This window comes from Triticum aestivum, chromosome 5B, assembly GCF_018294505.1.
Source record: "Triticum aestivum cultivar Chinese Spring chromosome 5B, IWGSC CS RefSeq v2.1, whole genome shotgun sequence".
NCBI lineage: Eukaryota > Viridiplantae > Streptophyta > Magnoliopsida > Poales > Poaceae > Triticum > Triticum aestivum.
In genome coordinates, this window is record NC_057807.1 from 643,974,114 (window position 1) to 643,993,980 (window position 19,867).

Sequence of the window (19,867 nt, forward strand, 5' to 3'; positions counted from 1 at the left end):
TCCAAACAGCCCCGTGATTTTTTGTGACATGCATGAAAATTTGGTTAGTTAAATTTATAGTCAAAATTTGGCAAGGTGCATCAAATCAACACATGCAAGTATCAAAAGGAAAGTCACGGCATGCATGCATGCGTTGTACTCCCTCCGTTTCCAAATATAAGTCTTTTTAGAGATTGCAACAACTGACTACTCCCTCCGTTCCTAAATGTAAGTCTTTTTAGGGATTCCACTACAAACTACATACGGATGTATATAGACATATTTTAGAGTGTAGATTCACTCATTTTGTTTCGTATGTAGTTCATAGTGAAATCTCTAAAAAGACTTATATTTTGGAATGGAGGGAGTACATACGAAGCAGAATATGTCTACTCCTACATACGAAGTAGCCCATTTGAAATGTGTAAAAAGACTTTTATCGAGTGCAGTGCTTTGATGTGTCGCGTCAACTCGTACAAGACCGAGAAATTTGATTACTACGACGCCCTCTCCCTCGCGGACTGAGCTCCGGTGCCTTAACTGCACCTGCCTTTGGCTGCATGACAGGTGGGCCAACCACCTGTTGGGCCCACCTGTCATGGACGCAAAGGCAGGAGCAGTAAGTAGAAGCTTTCGCTACACGCTATCCCTCCCGCACGAGGTGGACAGACATGCAACAGTGGATTCGATACTGTAGAAGTAGGAGTAACATCATTGTTCATCTTCTTGAAGAGGCAAAGAGCCAAGCGCAAACCGAACTTGGCAGTTGCGGACGCTCCCGTGGTGCGTTTCCTTGGAGTACTAGCCAGGCTCTTGTATGAGAGAAAATTGCTATTGTTTAACAATTAAACTCCATTATCCATTGGTTGATACTCATTCTGCATAGGTCCACGCACTTAGCACCGTTTCCTCCTGGGGTCACCAATGTTTATTTGCTAATAATAGCATTCCATGCAATGAACTAGCCATTGCAAGTCATTAAAAGCATGCACACCTCTCATCTCTTATTGGTTGATACGTATGTCAAGAAACAAGAAACAAGGTAGAAGTGAATGCACCGCGCCTAAGTGTTTTGGGACTATTTGGTTTTCGTAAGATGACTTACACACCTAGACGGAGGGAGTAGTATAGACCTGTAAACCGGAAAGGAGTATTTGCCTTTCTAGAGATTTCAACAAGTGACTAGACTTCGGCTCAAAAAAACAAGTGACTAGACTACACCGTGTGCAGTACCCCCTCCCTTCCGGTTTATAGGGCTCAAATCTCAAATCTCATGAACCAAGGCATTTTGCTATTGGAGGAATGTATCTCGTACTTTACAAAACTACCCTAATTAAACTCATGCATTAATTACGTAGTTCTCTCGTTTTCCTCTCCGCCTTGGTCGCGGTGCACAATATTGAGCACTCCTATATGACTAGCCGCTCTATCTACATGCGGGACATTTCAAAGCATCCGGGCCCGCGTGCCATCCACCAAATCACAGCGAGGTGCTACAGTCGAGACTCACCTATCACCCCGGTGTGGCCGTCATGACCCGTCATATCACAAAACCCACACCTTTACCAGCAGTGGTAAGGTGGCCTCCAAGTTGGACTGGACGAAGCAACCATCATTTCATTGGAACGCTCGTTCAAGCCCTTTCTTCCCTTTCTTGAAGAAAACCTCACTCCAGGCTACTCACTTCTGCCATTTTTCTTCTCTACCGACGAAGGAAAGGTGGGCGAATCAGTTATGCTGCTATATTTTCATTCCAATAATCTTCTTTTTGCGAAGCACCGACCGATTCTCACATCCTATTATTTTCCCGTTTTCATTGCGATTGTGGTTTCCTTTCGATTGCTTTTTGTTTGTCAGTTCATTGATGGATCCTGGAGCACTAGGCAAAGAGTTGCCGGCGGACAACCCACTGAAGACAGCGATCTCCAGGAAGCGAGCACCGACCAACGAGTTGACCATGTTGGCGGGCCAACCCATGGAGACGAAGAACTCCAAGAAACAAGCACTGGCCAAAGAGTTGAGGACGTTGGCGGACGAACTCCTCAAAGAAAGTTGGAAGAACAGCAAGGGCCCCACCGTGCCTACCCCAGGAACTCTGATTGCCACCTATGTGAGGCTCAAGACCGAGTTTGAGGAGATAGTCGCCGTTGAGAAGCAGTATTCCCCTGCCAAGGTGATGGCCCCCATCGAGGACGAGGAGATGGCCCCCGGAGGGATGAGATCCCCCGGTGAGCTGCACAAGGTAAAAAATAATGGCTTATTACCATAGTTGTGGTTTTTGATTATTTGCAATGTGCTTGCTTTTTGATTATTTGCAATGTGCTTGCTAATATGTTAGGGTTGTGCAGGTGCCGGTGGTTGTCCTTGATGATTCCGATGTCGTGGCCCGTCCTGTTGGCATCGCCCCGGAGATCGATTCCGATGCCGCTGTCCATCCTGTGGACATCGCCCCAGAGATCGATTCGATGTCGCGGTCAGTCCTGTGGACATCGCCCCAGAAATCGATTCCCATGCCGCTGTCCGTGCTGTGGTCATTGCCCGAGAGATCGATGACAAGAAATAGTTGGTCGCGCTAATCCTTCAGGGTAGTTTGCATTGCCCTGTGTTTACTTACCAGAACGATGCGTGTTATCAAACCATCTTAGGGCTAGTGCACTGTCTTGTGTGGGCGGATCTTGCTACTTTTGTTTGATAGTGAATCATGCGAAACCCTCTCCGAGTTATGGAAACAGATGTATCCTCACCAGCTTTTGATGTAATATATGGCATGCTTAGATGTAAGTTTGAACTGTTTATCATATCAGCAGGGCTTGTTTGATGATTCTTGGTGTTAGTAGGCTAGCTACTTGTGAGCTATAGTACTTGCAAAACACTCACCGAAGAGAAACGTTGGGGCTGATGAGCTCGTGGTACGCTTATACTTATCCCTCGTCGATCGACCAATAGCCCTAGCTCCTAAAATTGTAGGCTTAGCGATCGATCAGACAATAGTCGACATACATTCAGGCCTCATTTGGTTCATAGGGTAGGAAAATCGTAGCAAAAGTACAGAGAACGTGCAACACAAAATCATAGCAGTGCAGAGACGTACTCCCTCCGTTCCAAAATAGATGACCTAGGCGGGCTAGTTTGGCCTAGTGGGTTTCAGTGATATGACGTGGTACAGTGTCGTCCAGTCTTCGCGTGTGGTAGCAGTATTGCGGGTACAGTAAGTTTTCTTGAAGAAGCGGAATTCAACGAAGTCATGATGGTTCCTTCGTCCGAACAACTTACAGTGGGAAAGGTTGGGCCTGCGATACGACCGGGGTAGACCAGGATAATTTTGTGCATGGCAGGTGGACCAGGATGGTCGACGTCCCACATGTCGGCGAATGAAAGTATTCTTTCCGATATAGAGGACGAGCAACGAGTATTCATTGTTTATTTTTGATGAAAGCTATTGTCTCCACTGTTACTCCTTGACTTTGTCAATGCCTCTCTCTCCTCCACATAAGCGGGGACTACTTGCTATGCATGCAGCGGGCAGCTGGCGTCTTGAGGGGCCAGGGCGGTGAGAGCGGGCTCCGGAAGCGGTCCGGACTCCAGCATGGCCCACCTCACATTATCACCATATATTTCTTGGAGTCCGTGCGCGGCGGGCGGGCGATCTCTTCTCCCTCCCCCGTTTCTCTCTTCTCAGCCGACGCCTGCCGAGCGATTAGATTTCGGCTATCGACGGTTTATTCAATTACGGTCCCACATGTCAGTGAAATTGCAAGACAACGCGTGTCCCCTCTGGTGAGCGGCGTGCGAGCCGGACTGTCGGGGTTGCGACGCGTACGAGTCGTAAGTGTGCCGCCTTTTCCTTTAGAACTTGCGAAGTGTAATATTTTTGCGCGATCGATCGATAGAAATCCAGAACAAAATGACGAGGGCGGTGCTTTCCCGCTCGTTAGGCGGGCTAGTTCGAGTGATATGACGTGCTACAGTGCCGTCCACTTGCTCCATTTTTATGTAAGCAAGAGTTTACACTCTTACGCGGGAGGAGTGCGAAACACCGCGGATCTGATTTTGATCGAGGGATAACTGTTCCCTGCCAAATAATGGAGGATTGTTAGCGATTATAGCATGATAGTTAGGGCATCTCCAGCGCTCTGCCCACAAATTTTGGTTTTTACAGTATTTCTTTCTCCATTCACATGTAGGCCCGCGTAGATAGATGAAGAACACAAGCTGATGAGGCGCATGCGGACTGTTTGACTGGTCAACCATACAAATACGAGCTATACGCTGAGCCAGCGACCGTATAATCACCATATCTCGTATACAATGATCAAAGTGAGCTATCAAGACAAGTTCGATGACCGCCAATGCATTTTACTCGGTAATAAATGACCAGGATTGAAGGGGAATCCTAATTTGCTTCGTCTTCTGTCCTTGAGCTCTTGACAAACCAATGCACTATACGGTTGTCCGGCCACTCCACCCCAGAGCTCTCACCAAGCGTCGTTCATGCCACCGCGCCGCACACTAACCGGTAAGGCAGCGATGGCATCCCGCCGCGCCGAGTTCCTCGCCGCCCACGAACGCACACAAAATGGTAGGGAAGCGATGGCATCCCGCCGTGCCGAGTTCATCGCCGCTCGCGACCTCACAACTATGTGGGAGGAATTTGAAGATGCCAAGGCCGAATGGGCGGTAGAGCAAGAGGCGGCCAAAGCCGCACAGAGGGAGCGGAAAAGTCAGAAAGCACTCAAGAAAAGAGAGGCCCGCCGCCGCAAGAAAGAAAAGGACGCACGCGCTGCTGCGGAGAGGTCGGCGGAGATCCAAGCACGGTGGGGTGTCGCCGACAAAGCCGGGAAGGAGAACGACGGCGTCTGGCCAGCATGTGAGAAGTAGTAGTACTAGTAGTTAGTGTGTGTGTCTGTGTCTGAGTACGAGCATGTACCAGTACTACTAGTTACTACTGTAGTTTTTAGAGCAAATTACCAGTACATTAGCCTAGACTAAATGGAAAAATTCCTATCCTATGCATCAAATGGCATCTCTTTCTCTATAGGAATTGAGATGCATGTCATCTCACTTCCTATGATTTTCATATTCCTATCCTATGAACGAAAGGAGGCCTCTGTTGGAGTAAATACTGTAGCTAGCAGTACTGCTGGTACAGTAGTTTTCTTCAAGAAGCGGAATTCAACGAAGTCATGATGGTTCCTTCGTCCGAGCAACTTCAAAGTGGGAAGTGGGCCTGTGATTTGACGGCTCATTAGTCATTGTTACTGCGGCGCGACGACCTGGGTGACTCTCCCTTGGAGTTCTGCGTGCATGGCAAGTGGACCAGGATGGTCGACGTCCCACATGTTGGCGAACGGAAGTATTCTTTCCGATATCGAGGAGCAAGGAAACCGCGTGGTATAGTATCACTGCTGATTGGTTTGCAAAAAAATAGTATCACTGCCGATTTATAATTATTTTTTATTTCTGATGAATGCTAGCGTTTCAACTCTTACGACGAAGGGTGCCAAACACGGCACGTGCTGGATGTCCCACACGTCAGCGAAAGGAGTGGGACATGAACAGCGTGGTAGAGCCCAGCGTAAAAAAACAGCGTGGTAGAGCGTCTCCACTTCTTCCACTTCTGGGTCGGAGACCACACGTAGTAGTACTTAGTGGTATGAACGATATAAAGTGCGACCTGGAGAGAAAGACACGTCTAGTTGGAAGGTCTCGGGGCATACACGTAAACAAATATAAAAGTTAATATGTGCCTCCAACTAATATAGTAGTAGTAGAGTACTTAGGCACGTACTCCATAACATCACCGTGCATTGCACGTACAACATTTAGTGGTAGTACGTAGTAAGAGACAAATGCCGCCCAAGAGTTCCCTTCTCGACCTACTTTTGGGTGTTTGGTAGAGTGTATGGAGGGTGCATGAGTCCACACTAGTTTAGCACAAATACACTAGAAGCATGCATGAAGAGAGCATGCATGAAGAGGGGTGTTGAGTTGAGCATGCATGAAGAGGGAACAACTATGCTGAGACGAGAACGCAACCAAACACACCCTGTATGCCACGCATGTTCATACCATTTGTGCCTTTCTACTTCACTTACTGCGCTACATTACTCAGGTTCGTACGTCCACTCCTGGGTACATGTCCGTCTCGTAGTTCCAGTGCCACGTGTTCTTCATATAGATGGAACGATCGTTGCATAACACGTGCGCCTTGATGCTAGATGTCTCGCGTGTTGGCAAAAGGATGAACAAAGCTCACGTAAAAAAATAGAGTGGAAGAACATAGATTCCGGACGACCGAGAAGGAGCAAGGAACCTCGTGGTGGAGCGTCTGCACTCATAATATTTAATATTATTCAGCGATATAAAATTAACCAATCATCTCCACAGTGGACTGGAAGAGTACGAAACACGGCAGCCCAGTGTAGTTACATCATACTAGTACATGGCTAACCCACGCTATCACCATATTTCTTGGCTTCCGTGCGACACCTATCTCTAGTAATCCAGCAGCCTGTATCGCTTCTCCCTCCTCGTCTCTATCAAAGTGCGGCGGGCTGGCGTTTCTGCCGTCTATTGAGGTCGGTTAACTATCACATGTTAGCGACATGCCAAGAGCATTCTAAAAAAATTCCTTTCACGTTCCGTTTTCAAAAAGAAAAAAATCCTTTCACGTACGAATTTGCCTGTATGCTTTGAGCAACTTGCATGTCCTATACTGCTCCTGTTTGATACTCTAACTTAGCTAGAGGTTAGACTAACTCATGACTAACCCTGAACTAACTGTAGCCAAAGAGGTGTTTGGGTGACAGGGTTAGATTGACAATAAATGCACTTCATGGAGAGAGAAAAGTGATTTTTCAGTGGTCCCAATGAGAACTATCTCCAGTTAGCACCTCTTGGGTGGGATAGTTTTTTTGGTGGGTTCGGTGCAACTTGCTCCAATTTAAACCCTCATGCTTGGATACTTTAGGGCTATTTGAGCCCCAACTAGCTCAAACTAACTCTAACCCATGGATCCAAACAGGGCCTATGGCCAGTCTCGACGCGGAGCAGTCGCGTGCACCGGGAAGCGGCGCTCTCTCGGCCGTCGCGCCACTTCAAAGCCGGCGCCAGTGAGAGGTCGCCTCCGCTCTGGCCGGGCATTAATGCGGCACTGACGCTCCAGGGCGACGCTGACCGTTTCACGCGGGAAGCGCGCGCTGGCAAGGGAGTATAGGTTTTGAACCGTTTCAGGTGTAGTAGTAATGGTAGTTTGCAAAACTACTCAATTATTGCATTCAGTTTCCTAAGAAATTGTGGTAAAAACGTTACTCCACAGCCCGCTTCCCTTCTCCTTCCTGCTCGTGATTTACGTGGCCATGTTAACGTGGTTGTGTCAAAAAAATGTCACTTCCTGCTCGTGATTTGCGTTATATAATTACAAGCAAGATTCTTGTGCATTGCACGGGACATCAATATGCATTTTTTTACAAAATACCTGTTGTGATTGACCCATGCAGGAGTAATCCCATGTGTAAAAACTAATGATATCTCGAGAACTTTATCAGAAAACTGATATCTTGAGAATGTCATCAAAAGAATGAAAGATGAGAGATAAGGCGAGGAGGAGTGGAGTGTGGTGGTGACTGGTGGTCGGAATGGGCGGAGGCATGGGGATGGACGGCGCCGGCAGGCGGCAACGGCCACCATGCATGCTAGATTGTTCCATAGACTTATTCCTTTTTTAATTGCTGAGCAATGAGGTTGCGGGAGATAATGATGTGGAGAGAGGTGTGGGTATCTTTTGTAAAATTATCATAGTTTGCTTCCTATCCGTCAGATATAGATCATACGGTCTGTATTACAAGATGGCAGGCACACCATCATCGCCAACTCGTTCTTTTATAAGGGTACAGATGATAAGTTTGCTGACTACTAAAGTAAAGTGGAATCTGTCCATGTTATGCAAGTAAATAAAGGTGATTGTTTATCATACGGGTAAGGTGATGAAGGGTGGTAGGAACAAATGCTCCGCCTAGAGCATGTGTGTGTGAGATGGAGTCTTAGTGTGTGTGGTGTGTGTGTGTGAGAGAGAGAGAGATGAGAGATAGGAGAGAGAGAGATGGAGTCTTAGTTTGTGTGTGTGTGTGTGAGAGAGAGAGAGAGATGGAGTCTAAGTGTGTGTGTGTGTGTGGGAGGGGGGGCGTGCGTGTGTGTGTGTGTGTTTGTGTGTGTGAGAGAGAGAGAGAGAGAGAGAGAGAGATGGAGTCTTAGTGTGTGTGTGTGGGGGGGGGGTGTACGTGCGTGTGTGCGTGTGTGTGTGTGTCGCGGGGTCCTCTGTGGTGGATGTAATTTAAGTGTGCATGGCTTCATCATAGAGAGGTGATGTGTATGGCAGAGGCCACCAATGATGGGGTGCGAGAGATAAAATGCCTGTAGGGAGGGAAGAGAAGGTGCGTGCGCGTGAGAGGAGTCGACATCGAGAGAACATGTTTGTTCGAGAGACACCAAGGAAGACTACTATATATCGATGGTTCATGTAGGTGGGATTAAACAAAGGGATGGTCTTATTGGTTTCGGGATATAGGGGAAGAGTGAGAGGCGCACGTGCGCGGGGGGGGGGGGGTAGCTAGAAGGAGATTGTTAAGTGTGAGTGTGTGTTTTGCCCATCCAGGCGGAGGTTATGTGCACAAAAGAGGAGAACGATTCGATGCGGCGTTAGGATTGAGGGTAATTAACTACGTATTGAGACATAGAGACCTTGAACGTGCATGTGTGAGAGGTATACATGTATATGTGGGATGTGTGTGTGCGCGCGCGCATGATCGAGATAAAAGAAAGAAGACATAAGTACTAAGATCAACGACATGGGAGAGACGGATCGGTATGACAATGTGCATGCATGTGAGAATGCAGGGAAGAAGGCCCGACAATTGAGCATGTGTTTTTTTCTTTAAGAGATAGTGGCGTGGGCTGGAGCAGGCATCTATGGCGAGCAGAGGGGGTGAGGCGCAACGATTGTGAAAAAGAGATCAACCTATAAATGCATATGTATGGATAGACATATATAGTGTGGGTGATAGGAAGCAAGACTCCGTGCGAGAAAGAAATGTTGACGGAGAAACTACAGATAGATACAGAGATGGAGATGCTAGCTAGAGAGACATCCGTTAGTTTGGGTGTCGGAGATGACCGTCGGGTGGTTCAAAGGGTGAAGTTATATATGTGTGTGAGAGGGCACTTGACTGCGTGTAGAGAGAAACATATGTAGTGTGCGTGATAGGAATCAAGAGTGAGGGCGAGAAAGAAGGTTGATGGAGAAACAGATAAATAGAAAGATAAAGATGCTAGCTAGTGTGCGCTGGAGATAGGAGTCGAGTGGATCAGAAGGCTGGGTTATGTGTGTGGGTGTGAGAGAGATAGAGAGAGGGTGCATGTGAGTCACATACAAACAGATATCAGAGAGAAATGAGATCCAGAGAGACGGAGTTTTGTGTCTGCGAGAGAGAAAGATATTTCACAACGAGAGTGATAGCTAGAAAGACATATGAGGGAACGCAAGATATCTCTAGGGAGAGAGGGTGTGTTTGAGCGACATACAAGAGAACAATGGAGAAATATGAGACCCTGGGAGACAGAGTTTGTGTTTGTGTGTGAGAAAGAGATATTGAAGAGGAAGAGTCATAGGTTCTCATATCTAAGGAGCGAAAGACATCTCTGTATGAGGGGTGTGCGAGTGGCACACATGGGAATAGTTGAGAGAAATGAGACCCCGGGAGACAAAGTTTTGTGTTTGTGTGAGAGAAAGAGATTCCACATGGAGAATCATAGCTAGAGACACATAGCAGGGAGCGAGATATACTTAGAGAGAGATAGAGTGATGAAGGTCAAGGGCGAGAGTATCGTCAGTGTGTTACGAAGATAAAAGATCATCGTCGACATACAGGTAGCACGAGAGATGCCTGAGAGACGATGAACGCGTATAGGTCCAGAGAGATAGTCCTATATAAGCATGAGTGATAGCTATATGAGACGAATATCTAGATTAAAGGGGATTCAAATATTAAAACTGGAGATCACGACATCGATAATATCATAACGCAAATTGGTGTATCAAACATGCATATTCATTTGAATTTGGGCACACGTGTAATGTTATATAGTTTATCAATATTGGTGATCCATAGATTCTTCAATTACAAACAATGCATGGTTTATATGTAATTAATGTCTAAATGGGATTACACTATATGTTGCGTGTGTGAAACACATTATACATGTTTGAGAAGTAAAAAAACCCCGCATGAAACACACATTAATTGGAGACAGTTAGCGAGGAATGCATACATTGGAATTCAACATAAAGTGGTTTCAAATATTTGAAAATCCAATTGATGGATACAACCTTATGAATCTGAGATCATGCCATTTGTAAACCATATTTATGTATAAATGGTGTTGTGCTTTTGAAAGTATATATATAAAAATGATGTATATAGAATGTAATTCCAATTGAAAATGGATCTCGCCCGAAAAAAATAGTAGAATACAAACGGGATTCGAATTGAGTTGGCACGGTAAACGTGCACTGTGCAAAATTTGAACGAAGCGGGGAAAGTCGCAGTAACCACCCGAAACCAAAATCTGCGAGATGGAAATCACTACTGCCTATCCCTGCCACGCAAAGCCTATCTACTGGATATCTATAGGTTTCAATAGGGGTAGGTTTGTAATTTCACCCAAACGTGACGTAACCGCCTCTCATCCGGATTCATACACGGTGGGCGCCAAAACACAGTGTGCCCTCGGCCGAAATCGACTCCCTCCCCGATTCATATTCATACACGATGGGCGCCAAAAACAAACTCTCGTCGGCAAATATTCGGTGTATGCGAGATTACCGTCCTATCCCCAACCGACTAATGTTGCTGTGATGTAGTAGAAATTTGAAATGGGGGCTAAGTTTGTAAATTTCCTTGCATTTGAGACAAGCGCGCCCTGAATACATGGTTCCCCCTTCCTCTCTACCTCCCTTTTCCCCATTCTTACTCTGTGGGCGCCAAAACACCCTCTCCACCCTACCCTCCTCCGTCCGCTGCTGTCCGCCACCCCATCCACCGCCGTCCTCCTCCACCATGCCAGAGCTAATACCCCGACGCCGCCGTCCATTACAAGAGATCGACCTCTATCATCCACGCCTTCGGACCGGGATCCTTGCATCTCGTCCTCTCGCTTCATTCCCGCCGTCGTCCACCTTGCCGGCGCCGCTCCTACGACCATCTTGTCCACCGCGCCCCGTCGCCACCGTCTACCCTCCTAGATCTGCTTCCACGCCGCCGACAGCCATCGCTACCGCGGCACCGTCAAATTCTCAGCAGATGCATACACGGCACCGCACCAGAGGCGGTACTCTTTCGTATATGCTCAATTTATTTATCGCAGCAAGAAAATAGATCGCCACTGCTTTACTCTGATTTCTTGTCTTGGTTGCGAAGTTGCCTTTGTCCGGTTTGCACCTTTAGATCCGCCATGGCATGCTCAACACTATACTCCCAATGCTTATGGTTTCCCCCTTTTGTATTCCACACTAGTTAAATCACAGTAGACTAAATTCGGGTCAGTCGATTTTTCAGAGCTTGCCGGAGTTCGCTGGTGCGATCCAAGGGGCCCGGGTGGTTGTGGGGCCTCGCCGAACAAAGAAAACTCGACACGGGTGGGGGGTGGGGGTGGCGGAGGAACACAGGCGGTGGGGGCTGGTGGTCCGGCTGGCGGCCCGTGCGGTGTTCTGTATGGGAAGAATCAGAGACAAGGAAGAAGAAGGGTTAGGAGACGTAGGATCTTCATCCAACCGCCTGAAATGGTCGAGAGACAGCTGGGAGTTGCATTCTTAATGCGCTCCGGTTCATCATGTGTGGGCACTGTGCAACCAACATTTTATTATCCAAAATCTGCTTGCTCTTCTTTACCATGTTCGATAGTGCTAGCCTGTACGTGATTGATAGGCTTTCAATTACTAGCGGCAATACAACACCGTATTTTCAAGCCAGTTCCACTTTCCCGATTTATATATCATGGTTATGGTGTACCCTGTTATGTACACCATTTTCACATCTTCCTGTCCAACTTACGTGTAAGTGCTATTATTCATGGTTATTATTTTCCTGTTTTCTGCTGATCGAACACATCAATGATTTACATTACATTGTTGTAATTAGGTGATGGTCAATCTGGATAGTCATGATGAGCAAAGCTTGCTTGTGCTTTTCAAGGAAGCATTGCAGCAGTATCGGTGTTACCTGAGGAAATCACACTTTGATGGCAAGTCTATAAATGAATTTCCGGTGAAGTCTCCTGTGCTAAATTTAGAAGACATTGAATGGAAAAACCTTGTTATGCACTGGTCTCATTCCCAGGATGAGGTACTGTCTATGAAATCACATGACAATTTGAACTTCTACTTTTCCGCATGTGCCTTACGGATCTTTTTTTGCAGGAAATCAGCTCGAAGAAGAATTCCGGTTTGAAAAGAATGACAGGATATCACAAATATGCTGCCCGCTGCTTTGCTCTTGTTAGTACCTGTTGTCCTGTATCACTGTACTTGCATACATACCTGGTTCATTATGTGACAGCAGTATGCATGATAGCTTGCTTATCAATTGTTCGCTCCAAATTATCCGATCTATATGAATGGTTACATTAGTGTAGAATATATCCAATGCCAATGAATTTTTTTAGCTCTGCATTGTTCTTGTAAGTACATGTTGCCCTTTATCAGTGTACTTATATTGATAGATAGTTGTTCATGTACCATCACTCTGCAGCTTATTTTCCTTTGCCCTCCATTTTCTACACATCAGATCTATATTTACTCTTACCATAAGGTTGGTACTGAAGAAGTTTAGCCGTGCATTGCTCTTGGCTGTGCCTTTTGCCTGTATCGCTGCACATACATTTATAGATACTTGGTTATGTAGCATCACTCTTCATCTTATCTTAAATATTCTCCATTTTTTCGTATATTATCACATCTATATTTACTCTTAACAAAATTTAGAATAAAGGCAATGCTTATGAAGAAGATTCTATGCTAAACTTCTTGAATTGCCCCCCATCAGCATGGACAAGGGCTTTATAGAGCTTGTCTTCACCAGTAATGTAAGTTTGTCCTTCTCAAGCCTTCAAACTTTGTTGTGTATATTTGGTTAGGCATGACTGCAACAGCTGTTTATTTTTGGTGTTTGCATCAAATTGCATGTTAAAGTTTATTATGTAGTTCATAAACAAAAGTTTGTCCTTCTCAATTTAAGTTTTCAGTTGTACAACCAAGTTCCTTCTTCATACCATGTAAATTAAACTATTCAGAGCAAGTGATCTTCTTTTGCACTACATGTATGCTTCTGTTCTTTATCCGTAATCCAGTGGGGTGGTGAACCTACCCACTACAGCACAATGTTATATTCTGCAATGTCTTAACTATGAACAATGTCATATCATTCTACTATTATTTAAACCGTCTCTTTATTTGCCAATCTGAAATGGGATAAAAATTGACAGCACACTAACCATTGATACTTATGAGTTCTTGATCTGTAATCCAGTGGTGTCGTGAAGCTGCCAACTCCTTCACAATGTCATTTCCTGCCATGTCTTGACCTGAACAATACCATATTGTGTTAATGCAATTTTAAACTGTGTCACTTTATTCGCCAGTAAGAAATGTGATGAATTGTCAGCATTGATACTTTTATGTGCGAAACCTGTCATCTGTCTGCTTGTTTATCTTTCAGAGTGAGGAAGATATAAGTGTTGAACAAGCGCAGTCTCATCATCTTGCTCAGCTGCTTGCGCTGCAGCTCCCCAGCAGGGCTAACCTTTCTTGAACTCTATTGAAGTGTTGTCGATTTTGTATATTATTTTGTCGGCGTGTTTATTTGCACTGGTGGCGATCTTTGATGCCTAGTGTATGTAATCTGCTGTCTGCTTGTGCTTTATTATCATAGTGGCGAACTTTGATGCCCAGTGGATGTAATATGCCATAATTTCTTTATTGTATAGTCTAGGTTTTTTCTTATTCACGATGCTGCAGTTATTTTACTGTATATATATGTCCTGTCTTCGCAGTAAAGCGGCCAAACCGTAAAATTACGGTACATAATCGGCCCGTCATGCAAGCATGATGTATGATCCGCATCATGGGCCCCGTCAAACTGGCCCACTAGTAGATTCGGGCCTTTAATAGGCCGAGTAACCCCTGGCCCTCTTTTCGCAAGAAAACTCAATGGGCTTTTAGGAGGCTGAGAAGTGGCTGGGCCTGAAATGTGCCAAATAGCTCACGGGCCGGCGGCAGCCCGAAATGGACCCCGCCCATGATTGTGCGAATCAATTCACGGGCTTTTAACAGGCCAAAGTTGTCTCGGTCCTTGTTTGGCCCAATTAGATATCGGTTGCGAGCAGGCCGGATGAAAATCAGGCCGTAGTTAGGCCCAACTATATGACGGGCTTCTAACAGGCCGAAATTAATGTAGGGCCGAAATGTTAAATGGGTCGTTAACAGGCCAAAACTAATATCAGCCCGAGTTACTAAATGGGCCTTTAGCAAGTGGGCCCAAAAGCATAGCGTCCAATCAACGGGCCGAATCTGATATGGGCCATAATTGAGCCCAAAGCCTCTTAAAGGGTCGTACCTGATCTGGGCCATGATTTGGCCCAGAAAGTGGGAGGCCTTTAATGGGCCGGATCTTATATGGGCCATTATTAGGCCTGGAACGTGGCAGGCCATTAATGGACCGGATCAATTATGGGTCGGCATTTGGCCCAAAACATGGCAGCCAGTTAATGGGCCGGCCTACTAGGGTCCTCAAAATCTTGTGGGCCTACAGCTGGGCTGACCCATTAATGTCGGCGGAATCTCGTGGGCCTTTAGCTGGGCCGGCCCATTATGATCCGCAAGAATCTTGTGGGCCTTTACCTCGGCCGGCCCATTATGTCACACAAAAATCTTGTGGGCCTTTACCTGGGCCGGCCTATTATGGCCCGTGAAATCTTGTGGGCCTTTAGCTGGGCCAGCCCATTATAGTCCGCAAAATCTCGTGGGCCTTTAACTAGGCCGGCCCATTAAGGTCCACAAAATCTTGTGGGCCTTTAGTTGGGCCGACCCATTTAAACTTGATTGGCCGTGCCACGTGTCGACGTATCATAGGCACCTTCTGTCCAATGAGTGGATGACATCTGTTCCAACGATGAGCCGACACGTGTTTCCTCTAGCCAATGATGATTTTACACGTGGAAAATCCCCATTGGTCGGGGCTGTTAACAGGTTATCGGATCTAAAACCCGACCCGATAGCTTAACGGCGTTCCGTTATGGTGGATGCCACGTGTTGGTCACCCTTGACGAAAGCACTTCTGTGACGCATGATTTATCGTCATGGAAGTGGACACTTCCGTGATGATAATTTTGGTAATGTCATGGAACACTTCTACGATAACACAGGTATGACTATCTTGATTCTGTCATAATTTGGTCATGGATGTACATGCATGACAAAAAACATGACCTACTGTGACAGACACGTATCATCACGGAAGTGTATTTTTTTGTAGTGACACCCTCAACTTGCCAGATCCTTTCTTCTCCACTGGGACAATGTAGTGACACCCTCAACATACCTGGAAGGTCGAATGAAATTAGCCTCAAACAAACGACCGATCTCTTCCTTAATCTGGTCATATGTTTTTGGATTAAATTTTCTGGCCGATTGTTTATAAGGTCTAAAACCGGCCTTTATAGGTAACCAATGCTCTACTAGATCTCGGCTTAAACCTGGCATCTCATGATATTCCCATGCAAAGCAACAAACATATTCTTTTAATAGCTCGATTAACTTAGCTCTACAATCGGCTTTCAAATTTTTGTTTACAAATGTCGGTCGACTGACTAAACCATCTCCGATATCTACCTCTTCTAACGGATCGGTCGATGTAAGACCTTTTCCAAGTTTATCCATGTCATCCAACTCCTCAATAGACTCATACATATCGTTCTCACTAGACCGATATTTTACAATACGTTTTTCTAACCACTCGGAACTAGAATCCATTTAAACATATCATACCTTGGATCCGACTGCATTCAGTCGGCTTTAAAGAGACGGGCATGAAACCATTCTTGGTCGCGCTGAGAAAATCAAACTCTAACAAGTCACGTCCCGTCAAGCAAGTAGCATTGGGACGCTGCCAATCCACTGACGCATCGGCCAAAGCAACACATGCCGAGTTATCCGCATGAATGACTTCCACTTCGTCATCAACCCACTAGTTCAAAAACTAGTGCATAGTGGATGGCACTCACTGGTTTGCATGAACCCAATCACGACCTAGTATGACATCGTAGTTACCTTGCACCTCAGCGACAAAGAACGCAATAGCCAAAGTTTTGCTTCCGACTGTAAGCTCCACATACATCACACCTTTGGCTTCAATTTTCTCTTTGCCTTCAAATCCATTAAGCACCATATTCGTCTTTATCAACTCTTCATGAGGCAAACCCAATTTCTTGAAGACCAAATAGTGCATAAGATTTACCACAGCACCTCCATCAACAAGCATCCGAGTGAGCGGCAATCCATTGATATGACCTCTGAGATATAATGGTTTCAGATGCGTTACTGATTCTTTTGGCTTCTCGAATATTGCGTTTTTAGGGCCAAAATCCAGCTAAGCCACTTCCCCTTCCTCATCTACAGCACGAAACTCAACAGGTAAGTAATATACCATATTGATATCCATACCTTCATGAACCGGCGTCAACTCATAATCCAACATATCAGACTCTTCTTCGAGTGCATCCACCGATTCTGAAATTTGTCCGAGTGAGGAGAAAGTACTAGGTGATGTGGACGATGTAATAATTGCATCGTCCTCTTTAGGTAGCACAGGTGCTGTTGTGATAGATGTAGAAGCTGATGTATCTTGTATTTGTTTAGGCCTCCACACTTGTTTTGCTAGAACCATGGGGCGAGTGTCATTGAACAACTTATCCCTTTGCTTCTCGGCCACCTGTCCTGCCATCTCTTGACTCCTTAACCTCTGTACTTTCCTATTCTGTGTCTTTGTTAGCCCTGGAGGACACCACTTTTGCTGAGTGTATTTAGGATCTCTCGTCTTTATTTGGCTGGTGCTTGCTTCATGGTCATTAGCCGAGTGCTTTGGCGCGATAGTAAGTATCGGCTCAGTCGAGTGGTTATGCACAGTCGGCTGCTGTATGGGGAATGTTTTGGCGCCCAAGATAAGTGAGTCGACATCCATTTTCTCCTTGCCTTTTCCCGACTCAACTGCTGCAACACTTGGTGACTTAACACACCATTCTTTTCGACTTTCCAGATGCATGAAATTTCCACTCGGGCGCACATTTTTACTCAGATGGAATCCACTCGGACGGATTTCATTCGGATGGAATCTACCTGGCCACATTTTTTCACTCGGATAGCTTCCACCTGGGTGCATTCTTACACTCGAATAGTTTCCACCCGGTCGCATATTTTGACCAGCAGACTGATAGTTACCAATGTTCAGTCGGCCATTATATGAGTATTCAAGTTGGTCCCAAACAGTTTGCCTCTGCTCTTTTGGAAACAACGCCTTTGGTCCACTCAGTTTCATATAGCGACTGAACATATCATCTGATGGTCACCTTGGTCGCTTCAAGTGTGATGGCTGGTTAGAGGAACCAGTCGACTGATTGGCATACTTGGACAACAACAAATCAAAAGTTGGCTTGATCCGCTTGCGCTGCACTTTAGCTTCATTCCTCTTCCACTTGCCAACTTCTGGACTCTTGGGCTTGACAAATTTAACACGAGTATTTTCTTGCATTTGCGGTTGCCCCCCGAGTGTAGGATTCTTGATGGTGATTATGATCACTTCCTTGCCATCGGGTTGCTTATCAAGCACAAGCTGTCTCCCTAAGACCTTGTTGTCCTCCTTGTCTTTCCTGGACTCACCAACAATGGCATTAGCTTTATTAGCACATTCGGCTACCTCCGGCCGAATAAGTAGCTTCTCCCCCTCCAAATCCATGGTATTCATTGGAAAAGGTTATTTATTGACTTGCATCTTGCTACGTCTTGAGCTTTCGTTGGGTTTCCTTGAAGAGGAAAGGGTGATGCAGCAATAGTAGCATAAGTATTTCCCTTAGTTTTTGAGAACAAAGGTATCAATCCAGTAGGAGGCTCCTCAAAAGTCCCACACACCTACACAAACAAACAAGAACTCGCAACCAACGCAATAAAGGGGTTGTCAATCCCTTCACGACCACTTGCGAAAGTGAGATCTGATAGAGATAATATGATAAGATAAATATATTTTTGGTATTTTATAATATAGATAGGAAAAGTAAAGATGCAAATAAAAGTAGATTGAAAGCTTATATGATAAGAGAAAGACCTCGGGGGCATATGTTTCACTAGTGGCTTCTCTCAAGATAGCATAAGTATTACGGTGGGTGAACAAATTACTATCGAGCAATTGATAGAAAAGTGAATAATTATGAGATTATCTGGGCATGATCATGTATATAGGCATCACGTCCGTGACAAGTAGACCGACTCCTGCCTGCATCTACTACTATTACTCCACACATCAACCGCTATCCAGCATGCATCTAGAGTATTAAGTTCATAAAGAACAGAGTAACACATTAAGAAAGATGACATGATGTAGAGGGATAAACTCATGCAATATGATATAAACCCCATCTTTTTATCCTCGATGGCAACAATACAATACGTGCCTTGCTGCCCCTGCTGTCACTGGGAAAGGACACCGCAAGATTGAACCCAAAGCGAAGCACTTCTCCCATTGCAAGAAAGATCAATCTAGTAGGCCAAACCAAATTGATAATTCGAAGAGACTTGCAAAGATAACTTAATCACGCATAAAAGAATTCAAAGGAGATTCAAATATTTCTCATAGATAAACTTGATCATAAACCCACAATTCATCGGATCTCGACAAGCACACCGTAAAAGAGTTACATCGAATAGATCTCCAAGAAGATCGAAGAGAACATTGTATTGAGATTCAAAGAGAGAGAAGAAGCCATCTAGCTAATAACTATGGACCCGAAGGTCTGTGGTAAACTACTCACAACTCATCGGAGAGGCCTTGGAGATGATGTAGAGGCCCTCCATGATCGATTCCCCCTTCGGCGGAGCACCGACGAAGGCTCCAAGATGGGATCTCGTGGATACAGAAGGTTACGGCGGTGGAAATAGTTTTCCGTGGTCGCCCCTGATGTTTTCGGGGTACATGGGTATATATAGGAGGAAGAAGTAGGTTGGTGGACTCCCGAGGGGCCCACGAGACAGGGGGCGCGCCCATTAGGGGGGGCACCCTCCACCCTCGTGGACGCCTCGTTTATTTCTTGACTTCCACTCCAAGTCCTCTGGATCACGTTTGTTCCAAAAATCACGCTCCCGAAGGTTTCATTCCGTTTGGACTCCGTTTGATATTCCTTTTCTTCGAAACACTGAAATAGGCAAAAAAACAGCAATACAGGTTGGGCCTCCGGTTAGTAGGTTAGTCCCAAAAATGATATAAATGTGTAAATTAAAGCCCATAAACATCCAAAACGGGTAATATAATAGCATGGAACAATAAACAATTATAGATACGTTGGAGATACAATTGTTTGGAGGTACTAACGTATCTATAATTTTTGATTGTTCCATGCTATTATATTACCCCTTTTGGATGTTTATGGGCTTTATTTTACACATTTATATCATTTTTGGGACTAACCTACTAACCGGAGGCCCAACCCGTATTGCTGTTTTTTTGCCTATTTCAGTATTTCGAAGACAAGGAATATCAAACGGAGTCCAAACGGAATGAAACCTTCGGGAGCG